A 21028-nucleotide genomic window follows, 5' to 3' on the forward strand; every position below is an offset into this window, starting at 1 on the left:
GAATAAAATCGTTTGTAGGTTTTAAATATATACGTACTCGTGGTTCCAAATTTCTTCCTTACGTGTTGAGGCTGTTGTTGTATTTCTTTTCGTGTTTTTTGGAGGACTGGTAAAAATGTGATGTATTTTGATGTGTGTGTGTGTGTGTGTGTGTGTGTGTGTGTGTGTGTGTGTGTGTGTGTGTGTGTGTGTGGAGGTGCAACATGTGTGGTGAGTCATGCCCAGCAGATGTTCAGCTGTATGACGTCACCCTCTCTCTCTCTCTCTCTCTCTCTCTCTCTCTCTCTCTCTCTCTCTCTCTCTCAGGTAAAATTTTAGAAACAGTAGCATTCACAGATTTAATTACTAAAATATATGGAGAGAATCATATATCAGAGAACTAACCGATACACATAGGCTATATTACTAGAAAGTTTTAACACACACACACACACACACACACACACACACACACACACACACACAGACCTTCATTAGCACACGCAAACATGAACTCTCAGTCTCTCGCTCATGCTCTCTCTCTCTCTCTCTCTCTCTCACACACACACACACACACACACACACACACACACACACACACACACACACACACACACACACACACACACAGGGGCAGTCACTGAAAATTCATGAGGTTTAGATGCGGGTGTGGTGGAATGTGTGTGTGTGTGTGTGTGTGTGTGTGTGGCCATCCATATTTCCCTCCCTCCATAAATCTCTCTCTCTCTCTCTCTCTCTCTCATAGCTTCGTGGACTCCCTAGCACCTTTTCCTGAGCGATTTTGTCTGCCTATTACACCTTCATATTTTCTTGCATATAATTTGCGTCAATTTAGAATTGATGTAACTTTTATCGATGTCACAAAATTAGTTCATAGAGTAAGAGGAGAAAATATGCTAGTGATGATGATGATGATGATGATGGTGATGATGAAGTTGATGAGGATGAGAATGATGATGATGATGATGATGATGATGGCGGTAGTGGATGTGATAATGATGATGATGGCGGTGGTGATGATGATGCTAATGCTGATGATGATGATGATGGCGGTAGTGGATGTGATAATGATGATGATGGCGGTGGTGATGATGATGATGATGATGGTGAGGATAATCTTGGCGGTAGTGGTGGTGATACTGATGATGATGGCGGTGGAGATGATGATAATGCTGCTGTTGCTGCTGATGGTGGTGGTGGTGGTGGTGATGGTGATGATGACGAGAATACGGCTTAAGCTTTTTTTTCTTTCTCATTCCATTATTTTTTTATGCATTTCGTTTTAACCAACTAAATACGGTAACATTTTTTATTACCTAGTGCTATTATTTTATCTATCTATCCATCTGTCTATCTATCTATCTATTTCTTGCCAGCTCGAGACAATATGGCAACTTTGGATAGGCCCCTCGTAGTGAAGGGACTAGCGAAGGCGACACGTAACCTCTCTGTTTGGCAAAGTCTCCCCTAAACTTAAATAAATTGCCCGGAAAAAGCAAGGAAGAAATATAATGGTAGGGAAGGGGTTTGACGTCCTTCCAGAGAGAGAGAGAGAGAGAGAGAGAGAGTGAGGTCCTCGGGTTGAGTGGGTGAAAATGGGCTAGGGCCCTTCAGTTCCAAAGCTCTAGAAGTGTGAGTAATGAGCGGGCTTACAGAGGAGCTGGTTGGTCGGTGGTTGTTGATCAGTCACGTACGCTACCAATACACACATTACACCACTACACCATCATCCTGCCACTGCCACATAAATCCTGCCTTCTACACCTCACACCAACACATCCACTGCCACCACACCACTCATGCTGTGTACTGTTTGCTCCACCGTCACACCAACACCACCACTCTCCCATCACACCACTCCTCTGTCATACGTCACACCACACATTCACCCCATCATCACATCACCCTTCCACCCCATCACATCTCACATTTACCCCATCATCACACCACCCTTCCACCCCATCACACCACCACAGCATCTCATCACCCTATCTTGACACCCCACCATCATACCACCGCCACGCCATCCCTCCACCCCATCACACCACCCCTACACCCACCTTCACACCACCCCTACGTAACTCAAACTATATTATGTGTTTACCTCATGTGGATGCTGTAATTATCACCGCTATCATCCCAGCCCTCTATCCCACCCCACACCCCATCCCTCTACCCCCACCCCATCCCTCCAGCCCACCCCGTAATAACTCTGGATAGTCGAAATAGTCATAGGGTAGTTAGGTTTGCAGAGAAGTAGTAGTTTTAGCCGTGTAATTATAACTTCTCGCCTCAGTCGTCCCCGTTTGTGTGTGTGTGTGTGTGTGTGTAAGGTCCTTTTTGGAATCCACACAAAGAAATAAATCCGACGTGCCAGAAGCTGTCAGCGGATTAGTTAAACGAACCCTGAATAATGATCAATATTCATCTTGCAGTCCTAGTCGGGTCTTCTTTATACAGCATTCACCATCTTAGCTAAGGCTTGCGTTACTTCACCGGTACGTAATGAAAAACGAGACAGTCCTAATAGAATCCCTTATAGTTTGTAGTGCTTAGACGATAATCCCGGCAGGTTACTTCGCCTTTCTTTAACTCCTGTGACCTTTTAATTTCTGGTGAAGGTAAGAGGCGCCACTGCTAAAGGTAAAAACATCAGCTCACTCCACACAGGCATTATTGTATTTTATTTCTATATTTATTTTTTGATATGGCAGAGTATGTATGCCATGGTGAAGAAAGTAAATCCAAACTTACCACTTATTTTACATCTTGCTTTTGAATACTGTGAATTGCTAACCACCCGCAGTACGATATTTTTCCTGACGTTGCCTCGAGGAAAATACTTTCATGAAGTGGTTTTCTTAGCTGAACCGTCTTTCCATATTGTTGGTTCTATTACGCATGAAGGAGCAGTCATGTTTACAAGATGATAATAAATCGTGGTCTTGTGAAAAACTTCAGGAAGGCGAGGAAAAACGTAGAAATATTGGCTAGTCGGTCACGCGGGGTGAGGGCGCCGACTGCCGGGTTGGGAGGATTTGCGCGGTAACTTCAGTTGAGGCACAGTGAACGGGTCGGGCTGTGCCACGCTTCTCTGTAGTTGTAGATTAGTAGTGTGGAACTTACTGATTTTATGCGATTTACCTGCCAAAGGATAGAAGTTGTCAAAGTATATCCCTGGAGTGCATATTGGTCTTAAATCTTAGTGTGTAGCAGTGAGAACGCTTGGAGTTGTGAGGAATACCAACCGAGGGAACGTCGCTATCCCAACCCACCTCGGGTCGGCCCATGCGGCTCCTTCCACAGTCAGCAGAGTTTGAAAGGTGAGAGTCAGTGGTGTAACTTTTAGCTTCACAACTGTCATCGAAAGTGGCGAAGTGTGTTATTGCCTAACTACCGTACAGCTGTTATAAGGGTTACCAATTGACAAATACTTCGACCCAATTGGACTTGCCTAAAGGGGGTGAATGCAAGGGGGAGGGGCAGGTGGACTGGGTAGGTAAAGCGAAGGAATAGGCCTACACCTCCCCCGCTATCGTACTGACAGGGAGGGAGACAAGAGGTGTGGGTGGTGTGGTGTGGGTGGATAACTGCATATTGACTGGTTCGGGTCCCCAACTTCGACCGCCAGTAGTTGTGTTGAGCCAAAGAAAGGAGCCAGCATCTGTTTGCATTGGGTCCTCGTAGTAATGCAGTTCCTGGTCCACATATATAAACAAACTTAAGATTAATTCCTTGTAACTTGGATTTGTTTGGGCAGGAATGACGAGAGGGGAAACTTTGAGAATATTCTGGTCTCTTCCTTACTCTTTCACCTTGGTCCAAACTTGCCATCTGTCCATCTTGCTTGCTAAGATGTATCAGTAGTTATCATTAGAAAATAGTGTTAGTCGACGTGCTATGGAAAGATGGTAGTTTTTATTATTTTCCTGGGAGAGCTGCTTAAGGAATATATGGGTCATGTTAAGGTGGAAGCCATAGTTACGACAAGGAACTTAAATGATCGCAAGTTTGTATATCCGGCACTAGATTTTGCGTCGGTGCATCGTAATATATCAGAGTAACCCATATAAATAACAGTACACAGTATATTTAAGTGCACAGTGTCCATATAAAGCAAGGAAAACATTGTGTAGTTCAGGCAGTTCTTATCGTTACTAAATCTCACTACAGCTGGGTACGATTTGGTGGTGTTGGCAGATAATGCATAGATGATTAGTGTGAAGCTACAAAACACTTAGGCTCCTAACTCGGCAAAATGAAATAGACAGAATACTTAAGTTGTCCCGAGCATGAGAGGGTTAATGGTATCGGTACACAGGGGCGGACTCAATCTTACCAAAAAAGAAAAAAAAAAAAAATTGAGTACTTGTGTTGTCTCGTCCATAAGAATTAACTGATTTTACGAGGCCACTGGATTAATGTGTTCGGTAATTTTCCTGTCTTGCGATTTTCAGGCTTACAGCGGATTAGAGGATTTACCGAGTGGATTACACGCTAAATTAAAGGATCAAATTGTCAGAGTAGGCCCATTTGTTCCTATAGGATTTTCGTGTTGGTGGTTAATAGTTGATATGGATAGATAGCGATATGTTTGTAAATATTGTAAGGTCTGATTGTGAGAGAAGGCATTGCTTTTCCACCTGTAATACCGTTATAAAGGTAGAACAATTTAGTAATTAGTACGGTCAGGTTAATCAACAGGTGTCTGATCAGGCTAAAAATGTGGCTGAAAGTGTTTGCTTCGGCTTTTTTCCTTTGCCATATCAACAGTTACGCTATCGAAATATGAAGGATTAATATAGAATGAATGATAAAAACGTTATTTCAAATGGTAGCCTGAGACAATTGCATGGAGTTACAAATATAGGCAGTGCAGATACAGATGAAGTCAGTCATACGCATCCACGTTTAGGGTATCGAACCAGTTAAGCGATTACAACTCAACCAGCCTGCCCGACTATTACGCAGCCTGTAGCGAGGTGTCATTCTTAGGTTGTGAGAGTTTCGAGACGGCAGTGGATCATATGATTCACATCTCTACTTATTGGTTTATAAAGGCTAGAGTATCTTAGGCTATCTCGACCACGTAACAGTAGTAATTCTCATATATATATAGAGAGAGAGAGAGAGAGAGAGAGAGACTTTTGCTTCATTATGTGGCTGTTATTGTCTTTGCAATATATCAGCGTAATTTTGGAGATAATGCAGTTTTAAGGAGGTTAGCATCTACAATACAATTTATGAGAGTTTTGAAGAGCGTTTGATATTTGCGAAACATGCTGTGTTAAATGACCAAATTCCAAGGTCGACACACTTGGTTTTAAGTTATATATCTAAAAGCTTGCACCTGTGACATCCTTAAGGGAGAGAGAGAGAGTACTGCATTGTGAAACAAAAGAACACGCAGTATTTGGTAGGTATATCCTGGCATTGATGTTTAGCACTCGTCTTTCAAAATCATGAGAAAATGTATGTTAGTTTCTCTTCGTGTCAATCTTTTGCAGAAGTATATAGCTACATGGTACCGTTAAGTGGTATCATGGCCTAGGTGGGATAAGTGCGTGAGGGAAGTCCAGGAGTGCGTAAATAGTAGTGCAGAGTCTGTGCAGGAATGTGCAGCGGAAGCAGGTGGGAGGGTAGGAAGGAGGGGCACAAGACAGCGGTGGTCAGCGTCGGCTACCCGGTTGCTCTGACATTTTACGATGTAGCCTTGAGAAGGGGGCGGGGCAGCCTGCACTCACGGTTTCTCCCCACCCTCTCTTACTCTCCTATACATGCAAATTGTCTTTAGAGTGGGGTGGAAAATGGTGTCTAGGTCTGTTCTTATAAACCTATGAACATTTTTATATCCTCCAGTGAACTTGGGAGTCGGCCTGCCCTAAATAGCTTTTCATCCCTATCCTCCTCTGACAGAAAAAATTGGTGAAAGTTTGATATGACTTTGTGAGGAACACTAGAATTGTTCAAGGATGGAGGATTTTACGATAAGTGAAAAAAAAAAAAATTGAAAAAGGTATACCGTATCGTAATTGTTGTATGTGGCTATGTAATGAGATTTTACTTCAGACTTTGTGTAGAGAAAAGTCAGTAGGCTAATTATAAATATGTAGTAAATCGTTCGGTAAGTAAAAAAATAAAGTGTTGGTTGGTGTAATTTTGGGAATGGGCTTGTTTCAGTCCCTTCTTGTGTTGCCTGAGCTAACCAATCAGTCTCCATTTTGATTAGCACTGATACAGACCAATGAGTTTATTGTTAATTTGCAAGCTGTCTCGTTCTGTTTCCCCCAGAATAACCACTGTCACCATCTGTAACACGTATAATACCCGAACCCAAATCCTAGGGAAGTGCAGTTATTAGTTGGCAACGGGTCAGATCAACGAGAAACCACCTCATTGTCATTAGTGTATTAGCTGTTGCCATTTAATTTGCCTCACTGTGAATTGCATCAGCTGTAGAAAGGGAATGTTAAGCCTGAGAGCCTAGAACAGCTGCTGAAGGAAGATGAGAGTGACACCTGGTGAATATCAGTGACCACCTCGCCAGCAACGCGCCTCGTTAACGGCAACCAACGGTCATTTATTCAGCCGACAGAAGTAAAGGCTGAGAAACTTGTGGTCACACTTGGCTGCATGTCCAGTCAACCAATACTTACTTGTGAGAGGGTTAACTTACTGGATGAGTCGAATCGAGGGAGAATTGTCGGTCTCGTTAAACACAAGATTACTAATATTCAGTTAACCATCAGTTCCAAATTAAATGTTATGGCTGTTCATCTGGTGGCAGCGACTAAAGATTCCTGTCACTTGGAGCTTGGCTTAAGATGCTGAACAGAACTGCGTAGATTAGATTGTATCTTGTACTGTTTATAAGTATTTTCTTAGCTTTGATAATTATATAAATCGCTGTGTAAGTGAAATACCTTGTAAGTTTGGTTTATTTTAGTTATTTTTATAGGTCAGTATTTTTCCTGGAATCTACTATCACCATCTAAAGTGATAGGCCGATACTGTTATTGAGTGTTCGTATTTTATGTGCAACAATGTACTGCTGTAGAGTTGTATGGTAGGATGTGGGTCGTCCTTGGTTTAGCTGAGATTTTAATTTTTAGCCGTATCTCTGTAGAAGAAGAAGACGGCACCGCAATTCTGCATCTTTAGCATTTTTCATGACTAACAGTATCGTATCAGTCAGTCCATACGAGGTCCAACTGCAGACCCGAACCTTCTCCTCGAGTTAGCCAGAATTACGGTAACATTCTCAGTGATGGCTAAGAATGAATTGGGTATGTCTTTAAGCTGTTTATTCATCCATTGTCCTGGGATACAAGGGCGCAGCATCTTACAGGGTAGCATCCAACATGTGTTAATCTGGGTACGAATTTTACCCACGAACACACCTGAAATGACTCACCAAGACTAGAACTTTGGTGCTATCGGGCCGGTACCATGTTTTAGAGATTGTTACAGCTCAGCATTGAAGATGGATGGATGTCAAATTTTAGTTGAATTAATCCTCAGTCGTCGTCTCTGTTATTATTACAGTTAACACGACGATTATATTAAACTGAGAATATATCAAAGGACCCTGAGAGTGGTAGTGCTATCACCATTGACACTCATGGTCGGAACAACTCAACTACATTTTCTGCTTAACACCAGGCGATATTATTTTGGGGAGGTAAAACACAGGAACCTGACAGAGTTGTAGTGGACAGAATATAGTTAAAGGTTGAAGCCGGACAGAAGCGTGTGTGTGTGTGTGTGTGACAGAAGCCCCTCAAGGTGCAGCACTACCTGGTGGGCAAGCAGGTGTAGCCTCCGTCGTCACCAACCTGCACTACCGCATAGGAAAAGGTGTTCACAATTTTTCACCTGTAATTATTGGTACCCTCCACATACAACATGCCCACTTGATGAGCCGGTATAAGTGGTGGTATGTTGAGTTTTGGTGTTTTGTGGATATCAACCACTTCAGCTCGGTGACGTCTTTTGTACTTTATTCCTGCCGTCTCCAAACGACTGTAGAGACTTCGAACTGGAGAGGTTAGATACAGACTTCATTAATTTCTAAGTGTAAGATTTCTTCCTTGTCTGGAGGTAGCAAGAATTTAAAAGGCGTCTTGGTGCTGAAGGGGTTAATTATGTGCGATGTTAGATTGTTACGACCTTTTCGTAATGCCTGCTTTGTTTAGAAATGGTCGCAAGAACGGAAATACTACTTGTTATTGTGTTTTCCAGAGATGCCAGTTGTGTGTGTGTGTGTGTGTGTGTGTGTGTGTGTGTGAGAAAGAAAGAGAGAAAGAGAGAGATTTCTTGAGAGTAACGAAGGGGGATTCAGTCATATTACCGTAGCAGGCCTGACAGAATAAAGGAACAACATAGGCTGTGATATAATGCGACATGACAAAGCTCTTACTATACAGTACAGTGTAATCCTTGGACGGCGCGTTTGAAGTGAATGCTAATGGAACAGTACATCTAAAAATTCCATAAACACTCAAAGGATTTAGATTTCCATGGGCAGAGAAGTTCGTAATGGAGAAGTATGAAATATGTCCTAATTCAACCCCACACCTATCCAGATCATGTACCATAATTACACTGCCTTGGAAGTTATTTTGGGGGCTGGGTCAAGAGATATACCTATGAGAATGAACTTACACCCTGACCACACTCGGTGTACTGTAGGCTGGTCACATGTAGTTTGTTATGCGAGTGTGGAGTCCATGGCTTCCCTGGTGGTGCATCTTTGTTTTGTCATGAGGTAGGGTCATGCTTGTTACTTTCTTCGCTGGTCTGATGTTTTTCCTATAACTGCACAGGTATCACACTTTTCTCCATCCATATACCAAGTTATGTAGTGTGGGTTACATGTATCTCTCTCTCTCTCTCTCTCCCTCTCTCTCACACACACACACACACACACACACACACACACACACACACACACACACACACACACACACACACACACACACACACACACACACACACACACACACACACACACACACACACATCGGAATATTCTTTTTTACATCAAGAGGAAGTGGAGTGGTATAGGGAAAGAGTAGCCTGACTGTACTCATTTGACTGTGCTTGCCCCCCTCATTACTGTCACACTCCACCACCCCTTTGTGACGCTAGGCAAGAGTGGCAAGCGTGAGGAAGGGTGAAGTTCTTAAGGCTTCTGAGTCATCTTATTCAGTACGACCAAAGCTGATGTATTTTTTTTCCATTAGCAGACGTTAAATAGTGTAATTGTGGTGTTTATTCAGCGAGATGTGGCGTGGATATATAAGTGTGGTAAATTTATTGATTCTTGCGGAAGTGAAGTGAGCCAGTGAGGTTTCTTTGCATACGAACCAGGTAGGTGTGGAGCGAGGGGAGATGTGGAGCGAAGAGTGGTGGTGGTGAGATTGGAGGTGGGGAGAGGTGTGGTGAGAGGGAAGGTGTGGAGCGAGGGGAGATGTGGAGTGAGGGGAGATGTGGAGCGAGGGGAGGTGTGGAGCGAGGGGAGATGTGGAGCGAAGAGTGGTGATGAGGAGATTGGAGGTGGGGAGAGGTGTGGTGAGGGGGAAGGTGTGGAGCGAGGGGAGATGTGGAGCGAGGAGAGGTGTGGAGCGAGGAGGGGTGGTGATGGAGGGGTGGTGGTGAACAAGCCCCCCCCTAGCCCACCCCCGGCTTTGGGCTAGTCATCCCACCTGGACACTTCTTTTGTCCTCTTAATGACGGCGGGACCTGCCCTGGCCCTCATCAACGGGTAACATGCTCCAGGTAAAAAAATAAAATAATAGAATAAAAAATGGGTCATGTCGCTGGAATAGGGTAGCATATTTGGGCTCGGAAACCTATGCTGTAAGTGTAAACCTAATGTGTTGACGTGTACCAATTTGCTGACCGTAATTTGAGTGATAGAGGAGGCATTATAACACGTATTCCTTAGCGTATTGCACCTCGGCATTCTCTCATTAGCGTGTCAGTATCGAGAGTTTGCATCAGCGTCGTACAAGAGGATACTGAGCTGTCCTGTTCAAAATGAGTCGCCAAGAAGGATGTGTTGGGAAATCCTCAGAGCCATGCCGAAGTACTGGTCAAAGCTGTGAATCTATAAACAACTCAGACTGTCGTAGTTAACCCCTTGAAGCCGGTGACAGTTCTTTTCCTGCTACTTTCAAACAACTATATTCAGCACGAGGGACTTTCAAACTGCAGAGATTACGTATGGCCTTGATTAACCCCTTCGTCACTAGAGCCTGTCTTTGAGCAGAATAAACTCGTCTGGTGATAGGAAGAATAAAAGAAAAGGTCCTTGAAGTGATGGTGTTACTGTCATATATTTACATACGGGTCATTGATAACATGGAGTGTATTGGTAACGTGAAGAGAGAGTGACTGCTAGTGCGAGTAGCGGTAACGAAAATGTGTACAGAAGATGTTTTGTTTACCATTTATACCTGTCAGCTTTGTTTTTCTCTATACTGATACTAGGATACCGGTATATCAACTTTTTTGTGTATGTAGACGCGTGTATGCTGTGCTGGTGTTTTAATTATGCTACAGTGGATGTACGGTACAGCTAAATTTACAGGTCCATGGTACAGTGGATGGCACGCTGTTTGGTACCGTAGGATATAAAAACAATTCTGAGGTTCTTTAAGTAATAGTACACCTAAGTAAAAGACCCGAAACAGCCTCGTAGTAGTCATTCCTCGTGCACCAGTAAAAAGGCTGATAGTTCAAGCCTTTGTACCCTGAACTAGCAGAGTCGTATGAACAGAACGCGTACACCGAGCGAAATGTGGCGCTGGTGTGGGATATGAGACTGTGGTGGAGGCGGTGTGGGCAGGACAACAGCAGCAGCAGCACAAAGGTTTCGTCGCGGGAAGGTTGTGATAATTCTGTCCTGCTGGAACAAATGGGCTGCTTTTTACCCAGGCTCTCTCATGGCGGGGAACAGCCGTGTACAGTTGTGGCCCCTCACCCTCACACACTCACTCATCACCCACTCACACACACACACTCACCACCTCACACCCCTCCCACCTCACACCCCTCCCACCTCCACCTCATTTGCATTTTCTTCACATTCATTCTCCCCCTTTTTCCTTCCCCCTCCAGCCCTTCTCTCCCTTTCTTCACACTCACCCTCTCCCTCCTCCTTCACTTCTTGTACACTTTCTTCACACCCACCCACTCACCCCTCCCACCTCCATCTCCTTTGCGTTATCTTCACATTCGTCCTCCCCCTTTCCTTCCCCCTCCAGCCCTTCTCTCCAGCCCTTCTCTCCCTTTCTTTACACTCACCCTCTTCCTCCCTCACTTCCTCCACCCTTTCTTCACATTCACCCTCACCCCCTCCTTCTTTACTTCTTCCACCCTTTCTTACATTCTCTCTTTCTCTCCTTCCTCACCAAGGAAAATCTAAGCCTGGTCCCTCAAGCAGCAAATATTTACCATGAGAATACGGAAAATATTCTTAGTAAAATAACCATTAGTAAGGAGGACGTATTGAAAGAAATTAACAAGTTAAAACCTCAAAAATCGCCAGGTCCGGACGACATATATGCAAAAATTATAAAAGAAACCAAAGAAGAATTATGTCAGCCACTTTTAACGTTATTTAATGACTCTTTAAGTTCAGGAGAAGTTCCAGAGGCGTGGAAAACCGCAAACGTAGTGCCCATCTTTAAAAAGGGTGATAAATCAGCTGCGTCGAATTATCGTCCGATAAGTCTAACGTCAATAGTAGGAAAAATGTTAGAGTCAATTTTGGCAAATAAGATTAGAGAACACTTAGAAAGATTTAATCTTATAAACGAAAGTCAGCACGGATTCAGGCAAGGACGATCCTGCCTCACAAATTTGTTGTCATTCTACTCGGAGGTCTATGAGGCAGTAGATAGCGATAAAGCTTACGATGTTATTTATCTGGACTTTAGTAAAGCTTTTGATAGAGTCCCACACGAAAGGTTAGTTAGAAAGGTTCGAGCACACGGTATAGACGGCGATATCTTAAAATGGATAGAATCCTGGCTGAAAGGACGAAAGCAGAGAGTATTAATAAATGGAACTAAGTCGGACTGGGGATTAGTAACTAGCGGTGTACCACAGGGTTCAGTACTCGGTCCCTTATTATTTATCATATATATAAATGATCTAGACTTAGGAGTCAATAGCAGAATCAGCAAATTTGCCGACGATACAAAAATAGGGCGTATCATTAACTCGACTGACGATTGCCATTACTTACAAAAAGACCTCGATACATTGTCCAAATGGTCTAAAAACTTGGCAAATGGAATTTAACGTTGAAAAATGTAAAGTACTTAACGTAGGCAAGACCATTGGAGATACTAAATACAGCTTAGATAACAAAGAAATTAGCAAATCGGAATGCGAGAGAGATCTAGGAGTTATGATTAGTAACGACCTTAAACCTAGGCAACAGTGCATTAATGCGAGAAATAAAGCAAATAGGGTCCTAGGATTTATTTCGAGAAGCGTGAGCAATAGATCATCTAAAATAATACTGAAACTTTATCTAGCATTAGTAAGGCCACATTTAGACTACGCAGTACAATTCTGGTGTCCTTACTATAGAATGGATATTAATTCGTTAGAAAATGTACAGAGAAGAATGACTAAAATGATACATGACGTCCGGAACCTGTCATATGAAGACAGACTGAAAAGACTAAGTCTGCATTCGCTAGAGAGGCGTAGAGTAAGGGGAGACTTAATTGAGGTTTTTAAGTGGATGAATGGTATAAATAAGGGAGATATTAGCAAGGTACTTAAAGTGAGCATACAGGATAGAACTAGAAATAATGGTTTCAAACTAGAAAAATTCCGTTTCAGAAAGGAAATCGGTAGAAATTGGTTTGGTAATAGAGTAGTAGACGAATGGAATAAGCTACCTAGTAAAGTAGTTGCTGCCTCTTCCATTGAGAGTTTCAAACATAGGCTAGATAAGCATATGACAAATAAGGGGTGGATATAGAATAAAGAAAATATTATAACCAATACTAACTAAAAAATAAATTTTCTTTTCAGGTTACACTATGATAGTCTCTATTCTCCTTTCACACTTTCCTGTAAAATGTCCACGCCAGTTTTTCTATACGGCGTGGTGTTCTTTCTGACTTTTTCCTGCCGGCTTCGGCTGGAGGGTTTGGAGGGCGGGGGAGAGCCTTCTTCTTTGCTATCCTTATCTCATTCTAGTAGTTCAGTTACTCTTCTAGGAGCTGCCTAGCATGGGCCAACCGGCCTACTGCAGTTATCCTCTCTTCTTATGTTCTTATGTTCTTATGTTCTTCACCCTTTCTTCACACTCACCCTCTCTTCACACTCACCCTCTCCCTTCTCCTCCAACCCTCCCACCCTTTCTTCACCCACACCCTCCTTTTACCGTCCTCTCCTCACTGGCCGTACCGGTGGGGAAAAAAAATTATCGAATGCAGTTACGTCATGGCTAACACCTGGACAAGATCGATCCATGATTTCCTGTAGCTTGGGTGTGGCATTTTAGGGACAGGAAGGTATTATTATTATTATTATTATTATTATTATTATTATGATTATTATTGTCTGTATCGTCTAATCCTGTATTGTGCCATTAAAAGCGTAAGGGACTGGGGTAGGCTGCTTAATCCAAAAATTTGAGGATACTGACCAGTTGCTGTTCACTGAGTAGCATGATGTGGGCTATAACACCTATCCAGTCCTCTGATATAAACCTTATAGGCCACATCACATGGATCGCCGTAACCCACTGTACCACAAGGCGTCCATTCGGTTATATGGTTGGCCTGCATCCAAGGTACAAAGTTAATGGGTTTCCTGTGTCACAAGAAACTATTTGGCTTGTCATGCAGTATGGTCATCTGAAGGTAGTACATTCAATGAGTGGATGGTGGGCGCCTCCAACAGTGAATAATTAGTAACACTGAATATATGTACTGGTACCGTAGAAAGTGATTCTTCTTATATTCGGAATTTTAAGTACTCAGCCAAACATCTGAGAAACTGTAATGTAATGAGTGTGAAAGTACTGTGCAGTGTGTGTGCTACAGTGCAGGAGTGTGGACGAGGATGAGGGAGGGCTTGTCATTGTGCAGTTCTCAGGCAACGAAGAAAAGTGAGGCTTGAGAATGGAAGTGAAGGCGTGGTGGTGTGGTGCAGGTGAGGACGACTGACAGAGTGACAGATCAATGATAGGAGTGGCACAGGACTATTTTTAACCCTTTTAGAGAGTGACACCGCTGACATCGTTGCATTTTTAACCCTGTCAGTACGTGGATGCCTTTTTCTTACCTGTATTCTTGCTACCTGAAGATCATTAAAACTTTGTGACACCTGATGGGATGGCAACTACCTTCGTGAATGTTTAGCACTATGATGCCGTTTGGACCGGTGTTTTACAAGCTGTTTTACGGTGTCCAGATGGTATTATTCAGCTAAAGATATGCCTGTTGTGTGACTACTGGAGGGGTTATTTCCATTACTAATACGCTTAGGGCTTTTACGATCCTCTGCTGCTGTCTGGTCATTTCGTTCAGTTCAAGAAAGACCTCATTGAAGAAGGTAAAGCTGAGATCGGAAATACAGATCCTCAGTTAACCACGTATCCTAAGTTTCTGTGATGATTGTTTGCATTCCACGTTACTGAGAACAAGCACGAGAGAGAGGGAAGCCAGACGAGCATAGCCTTTCATCACGTGTTTCCCTAATGACCATCACACATCATTTCCTTGTCCAGTTCTCAGGTTTCCCCATTTCTGTACAATACCATGACTTTTTTTTTTCATGTTATTGCCAGGTGATTTTATTAGCTTGGGAGCAGGGGTTAAAATTTCCCCATGTACCTGTCTATTTTTTTATCACATGAGACGGAGGTATTTATAGTGAGAGGATTAACAATGTGGTTGAGATGCTTTCACTTCCTCTCTTCTCTCCGTTATTTTCCTTCTCTCATATCATCGTTTCCTGTGTTCTGTCACCTACTTTTCTCCCTCCTCTCTTGCTTCCCGTTACCTTCCTCCTTTTGTCTTCCCTTCTCTTCAGTTATCTTCCTTCTCTCGTCCCTTCCCTTGTCAGTCTTCCTTTGTCCTGACCTGCACCAATTCCCCTTCCCCTACCCTTCTCCTTCCTCCCCTTCCCCTACCCTTCTCCTCCCTCCTCTCCTTAACACCCGTCCCTTCCTTCCGGTCAGCCCCGCCTTCACCCTTCCCTTTCCTCCCACTCCCCCGCCCTCCCTTCTCCCCCTCCCCCGGCCTTCCTTCCTTCTCTCCCTCTCCCGCCCTTCCTTCCCTCTTCTCCCGCCCACCTTTCCCTCCAATTCCATAGGGCCTCCTACCACCCACACCCCTACCCCTTCCCTTTCTACCTTCACTGTTCCTTCTCCTATCCACTTCCTATCCCCCCTACCTCCATCCTTCCCTCTCCCCGCAGCCACCCCCCTTCCCTCTCTTCTCTACCTCCACCCTTCCCTCTCTTCTCTACCTCCACCCTTCCCTCTCTTCTCTACCTCCACCCTTCCCTCTCCCTTCTACCTCCACCCTTCCCCTTCCCTTCTACCTCCACCCTTCCCTCTCCCATCTACCTCCACCCTTCCCTTCCTCCTTCCTGTTCTTTCCCTCTGTGCCACGGTAGACCTATTTCCGGCTTATGTGTTATTGTAGGTTCGTGCCCTTCATATCTCTCTCTCCTGTACCCCGGTGTCGTGAGGAGGTAGACTAACAAGACAATACCTGGTGATCTAATTCCACTCCATTCTAACTCCACTAGGCTACATATAACTTCATCATGACTCCATCCTGACTCCACTCCATCCTAACACCACTCCATCCTGACACTCACACCATCCTTACTCACATTCCATCCCAGCTCCATTCCATCCTAACTCCCCTACATCCTAACTCCCCTACATCCTAACCACTCCAGCATCATCATCGCAAACCCAGCCATCCTTCATCCCTCTCCGCCACCCAGCAGGACCAGTAGTACCAGGAAGTGCTGCGTACCTGTGCAGTATTATATCACACATTCTTAACGAGGGAAACAGTAGTATGACACCCACATCTTCATCCTTATCTCAGGTGATTTAAAAGGGACGAGGGTAGGGAGCGGAATATCACCTTGTAGACTTTCATTTTTCGTCTCTAAGTAGGGCAGAAGTAAAATTACCCCACCAGACGCAAATCTTTGTTAAATGTTATGTCCAGAGCATATATCCTACCCCTTGTCTTCCTTCCCACCCCCCTTTTAGTAGTCCACACACCATTCCTTGTGACTGATGGGTACAGTGCTTGCCAAATTTCTTCCTTGCGTGGTACATAAGGACGAATATCTTGCCGCTTAAAACCCTTCCATTGTTTATAAATACGTAAGCTGGCAATCGAAAAACTGGCAGATTATCCATGAAGGCTTATACCTTGAGAACGTGCAGGTAAAAACAGTGTCCCTGATTAAAGATTGTATGGTTACTTAAGGTGGTCAGTAATCGCCCTGGTTTGTCAGTTTTTATTAGTCACGTAAGTTCAGAATAGGACAAAGCTACACATTAACTGGGGAACCAAAATTAACGTGTATTTTATGTATTTTTTTATTTATTTTTGATGTTGGCAAGTATGGTACAGCAACACACGCATCAGTCTGGGTCGCGCTGGCTACGTGCATTAGGCAGCGTGTGTTGAGGTAGGGCCTTTGTGTGATGTAGTATTCAGTTTGCCCTTTAGAAGCTAATGTCAAGATGCGTACCCTGTTCTGTACTGTGAAGGTTGGATGTGTTGAGAGCGAAAAGGGTGGATTGTCTTACACATGCAGACGGACAGTGTGAGTGTGTGTGTGTGTGTGTGTGTGTGTGTGTGTGTGTGTGTGTGTGTGAGGAAGTATTGATCAGTACTGGTTAGGTCACGCCCCATAGGACCCACCTCACGCCGCCTTACGTGTCTGCAGTGGGGACATAAGACCAATACCCAACCACGTCACCACCATCACACAGTCCCACAAACTCGTCCCTCTCAAACTCGCAGACCCACATACTCGTCCCCCTTAGACCCACATACTCGTCCCCCTTAGACCCACATACTCGTCCCCCTTAGACCCACACTCGTCCCCCTCAGACCCACACTCGTCCCCCTCAGACCCACACTCGTCCCCCTCAGACCCAGAAACTCGTCCGCCTCGGACCCAGAAACTCGTCCCCCTCAGACCCAGAAACTCGTCCCCTTCAGACCCAGAAACTCGTCCCTCTCATCCCACAAACTCGTCCCCCTCATCCTACAAACTCGTCCCCCTCAGACCCACACACTCGTCTCCCTAGACCCACAAACTCGTCCCCCTCATCCGACAAACTCGTCCTCCTCATCCCACAAACTCGTCTCCCTCAACCCACATACTCGTCCCCCTCAGACCCACATACTCGTCCCCCTCAGACCTACGCACTCGTCCCCCTTATCCCACAAACTCGTCCCTCTTCGACCCGTAAACTGGTCTCCTTAAAACAAAAACCTGCAGAACGCCCATTATCATTAGCCACATTTAGGTATAAGCCAATCATTAAAGGGAAAGGGCAAACAATAAAGGTACCTAAAAGTAATACGGTTTGTGTAAAGCCTTAGTGATCCTAATAATAAAAAGTTAACATTATATATACATTGTGGTTCCGTAGACGTGAAACCTTTATCTTTAAATAAAATGAAAACACCCATCCAGTGAGGAATATAACTTATGGGATGTCTGTACTTGGAATTATACGTCTGGAAACTTGGACGGTACTGTTTGTGATGATAATGAAAGGGTGGGGTACTGTTATGTGGTTAGCCTTGTGGTGGGGTCCGTGACATGGCGGGCGAGGGGTGTGGTGGTGTGGTGTGGTGTGGGTGTAGCATTCGTGAGCGTGGTGTGGCGGTGTGGAGGCGAGGGTGGACTGTACCGTTGTTGTGGTGGGCCTTATGTGCCGTCAAGTATCGTGAGGCACCACAAGTCCACGATCAATACCAGGTAGCCTCTCTGTCCAGCCAGGTATAACTCGGACAGCTTGGCTAGACTGGGTCAGGTATGTGGGAGAAGGGGGAGGGGGAAGGAGAGGCACTGACAAGAATTAGACTCAGGCATGTGGCGGGGGAGAGGGATGGTGGCTCGATAACCTGGCCAGGACATGGTAACTCTTTCTAGATTGGCAATAGAACGATTAGAATTTGAAGGTAATTCAGTATCACGATCCAGACTTCATAGACACCTCCCTGCCGACGGTGGCGATGGAGGGTGTTCATGAAGATTTTCTGTAAAAGTAATATAAAGCACAGCACGAGTATAAAAGGGACGAGTTTTCTCTGACGCTCGGGGAGGAATAAAAAAAAAACGTATGGTAGACAAGACAGTTCGAGCATGAAGGTACGTGGGCAAAGATAATGTACTTTTTTTTATTTATTTATATATTTCTGTCTGGATTGGTTGTTAGAGGAGGAATGAAAATAATAGTGATACTACTGACTAGCTTGCTGTGAGAGAATTGGGCAAAAGAGACAGTTAATGGGACGAGAATGCTAGATAACCCGGGTTGTAAGGGAGGGTGGCGAGATTAGGAGGACAGATGGAGGATGGTAACAGCGGTATTAGGCTACGTTTGATATGACTGAGGTTAGGTTTAGTAGTTCCAGACAGAATTACAGATTAGAGAAGTGGGTTAAGGCTGGGAATACAGAATACAGGGGTTATAGCTTTGCAAATAACATCTACAAGTTTTGGTGTACGATAGAAAAGTTGATTCCTGCTGCATGTAATTTTTCTTTTCATCTGTATTGCAGGGTAGTTAGTTGAATTATAAATGGGTTTGTAAGTCTGTTTGTTTAAATGTTGAGTGACTGGGACCCTTTGAGAGAGGAAGAGAGAGGGGGAGAGGGCGAGAGATGGGAGGGGTATTTTTCACTCTGTAGGAAGCCCAAACTGCTTCATAAAATTCAGTAATTGTGTGCATTAAACTTGCTCATTATAATTATTAGCTTTTAACGTGGCCCAGTTTCTCCTTTCTCGTCGTGGGATGTTATTTTGATGTGCCCCCAGGTTAGTTCTTTCTCCATTATAGCTTCTCACTTCATTTCTCTTCCTCTTCCTCGCTTTTACATCTTCCTTTCTCATTTTCTCCTTTCCCTAATGTCCCTCTTCCGCATCCTCTCCTTTCTCTTCCGCTTTCCCATTTTCCTCTTCCGTCCGCAAAGCACTTCTTCCCCCCGTCACTCTGCTTCACTCTTTCCTGTGTCTTCTTCATTCTCTCCAGTCTGTCTTCCCTTTCACCTCTCCTGTTTCTCTGTCCTCTTGTTTTCCCCATTTTCTATCCCTCAGTCTCTCGTCTGTCTTACTGAGTCTGTCCATAATCCTTTCGCCTTTTTCCTTCTGTCATTTCACATCTCTTGTACCTCCTCCCTCTTTTTTCTTCCAGTCTTGTTTCCTGCCGTCAGCCTAGCACAAACTTTAATATACCGTACAATAGAAAATAATAATGAAGTAAATGAATAAATCGTGAGGGGAAAAGCAAGATCCCAGTAGTTGACGAAAATTTTTGCGCGTGAAGGGGATGTAAAAAAAAAAAAAAATGTGAGGGCGTCTTGGGTGTAGGAATTTGGTGTGTGTGTGTGTGTGTGTGTGTGTGTGTGTGTGTGTGTGTGTGTGTGTGTGTGTGTGTGTGTGTGATGCTTGCGTGCGTGCGTGCGTGCAGACGGGAGATGGAGGTGGTGGGGTGGCGGGAAGGAAGTAACTGCTCCACTCCACTTACGATCGCGTGCCACCACCACCACCACACACCAGTGCCACTGACCCTCGCACCACCACACTTTCTCCACCCGGCCTCAGAATCGAATGTTGCGCCGTGTTGTTTTAGTGCCCCAGCTGCTTGTTTGGGCTGTGGTTGAGATAGTGCCGCTTCAGAATAAGTAGTGGCACTTCGGATTTATAAATAGAGAGTGCGACCCCCTTTCCTCTCTCTTTGTAAACAGTCAGTAAAGAATATCAGACCACTTGTATCGATTAAACTGACGCAGAGCAGTATTTCTTTTGGTGTTCCGTTGCTTCTGGTCTTTCTAAACAGCTTAACTACAAATACAGTTTGACTTTAGATGTCTGTAACTGAGAGAGAACGTCCAGTAGTTTATAATATCTCAGAGTTGTTCCTTCTGTTTTAAAATATCAAAGAACCGCTTGAGTCTGATGCTCTTTATTTGAGTACAAGAACGGTATAGCGACGCCGGGCGGAATTCTTCTTTAACCGGAAGCACTTCAAGCATTATGTACCTCGTATGTATGTGTGCATGTACTGTATGTGTGTGTGTGTATGTATGTATGTATTTTTGGCTAGCTTCGAGTAGAACTTAGGTGACTCAGGTAATGATGGCTGGGAATACATTGATGCTTGTAATATCTTAGTATGTGCCTAGTAATGTGTTTTTAAATGTTCATGCTGACAGACAGACACAAATCGTAGTGTATCTCTTACCACCTTCAAGGTCTAGTAAATCCTCGTGTTTTCATTCTTCTTTTTTCGTATCGTCATAATTCTTCCTCTCCTCTGCCATTAACTCTTCCTTCGCTTTCCTTCCCGTCTCCTTTCCCTTCCCCCCATCGCTTCTCATCTCAGCACGCCACCCGTCTCCCCTCATACCTCGTCTCGTCTGGCAACTGCTGGGTACACTTTCACTTCCTATCAAGCCTTCTTATCGGCGGGTCGTTGTCATAAAAGAGATACCCGCCATGTTGTGCCAGGAAAAAGGGATTGTGGCCATTTTAAACGCGTATTGCTCAAGTGTCCACAAAGATTTTTTTTTTTTTTTTTATACCCTCCATAGCCTTATAAGTAGGTTAGTTTTAGACACACACACACACACACACACACACACACACACACACACACACACACACACATAGATAGATAGGCAGATAGATAGATAGATAGACAAGCAGATAGATAGATAGACTGATAGATAGATTGATAGACAGACACATAGATAGATGACTCAACACGATGACA

Source organism: Coenobita brevimanus, chromosome 71 (genome assembly GCF_032717465.1).
Source record: "Coenobita brevimanus isolate Jiangsu-jjx chromosome 71, ASM3271746v2, whole genome shotgun sequence".
NCBI classification, from domain to species: domain Eukaryota; kingdom Metazoa; phylum Arthropoda; class Malacostraca; order Decapoda; family Coenobitidae; genus Coenobita; species Coenobita brevimanus.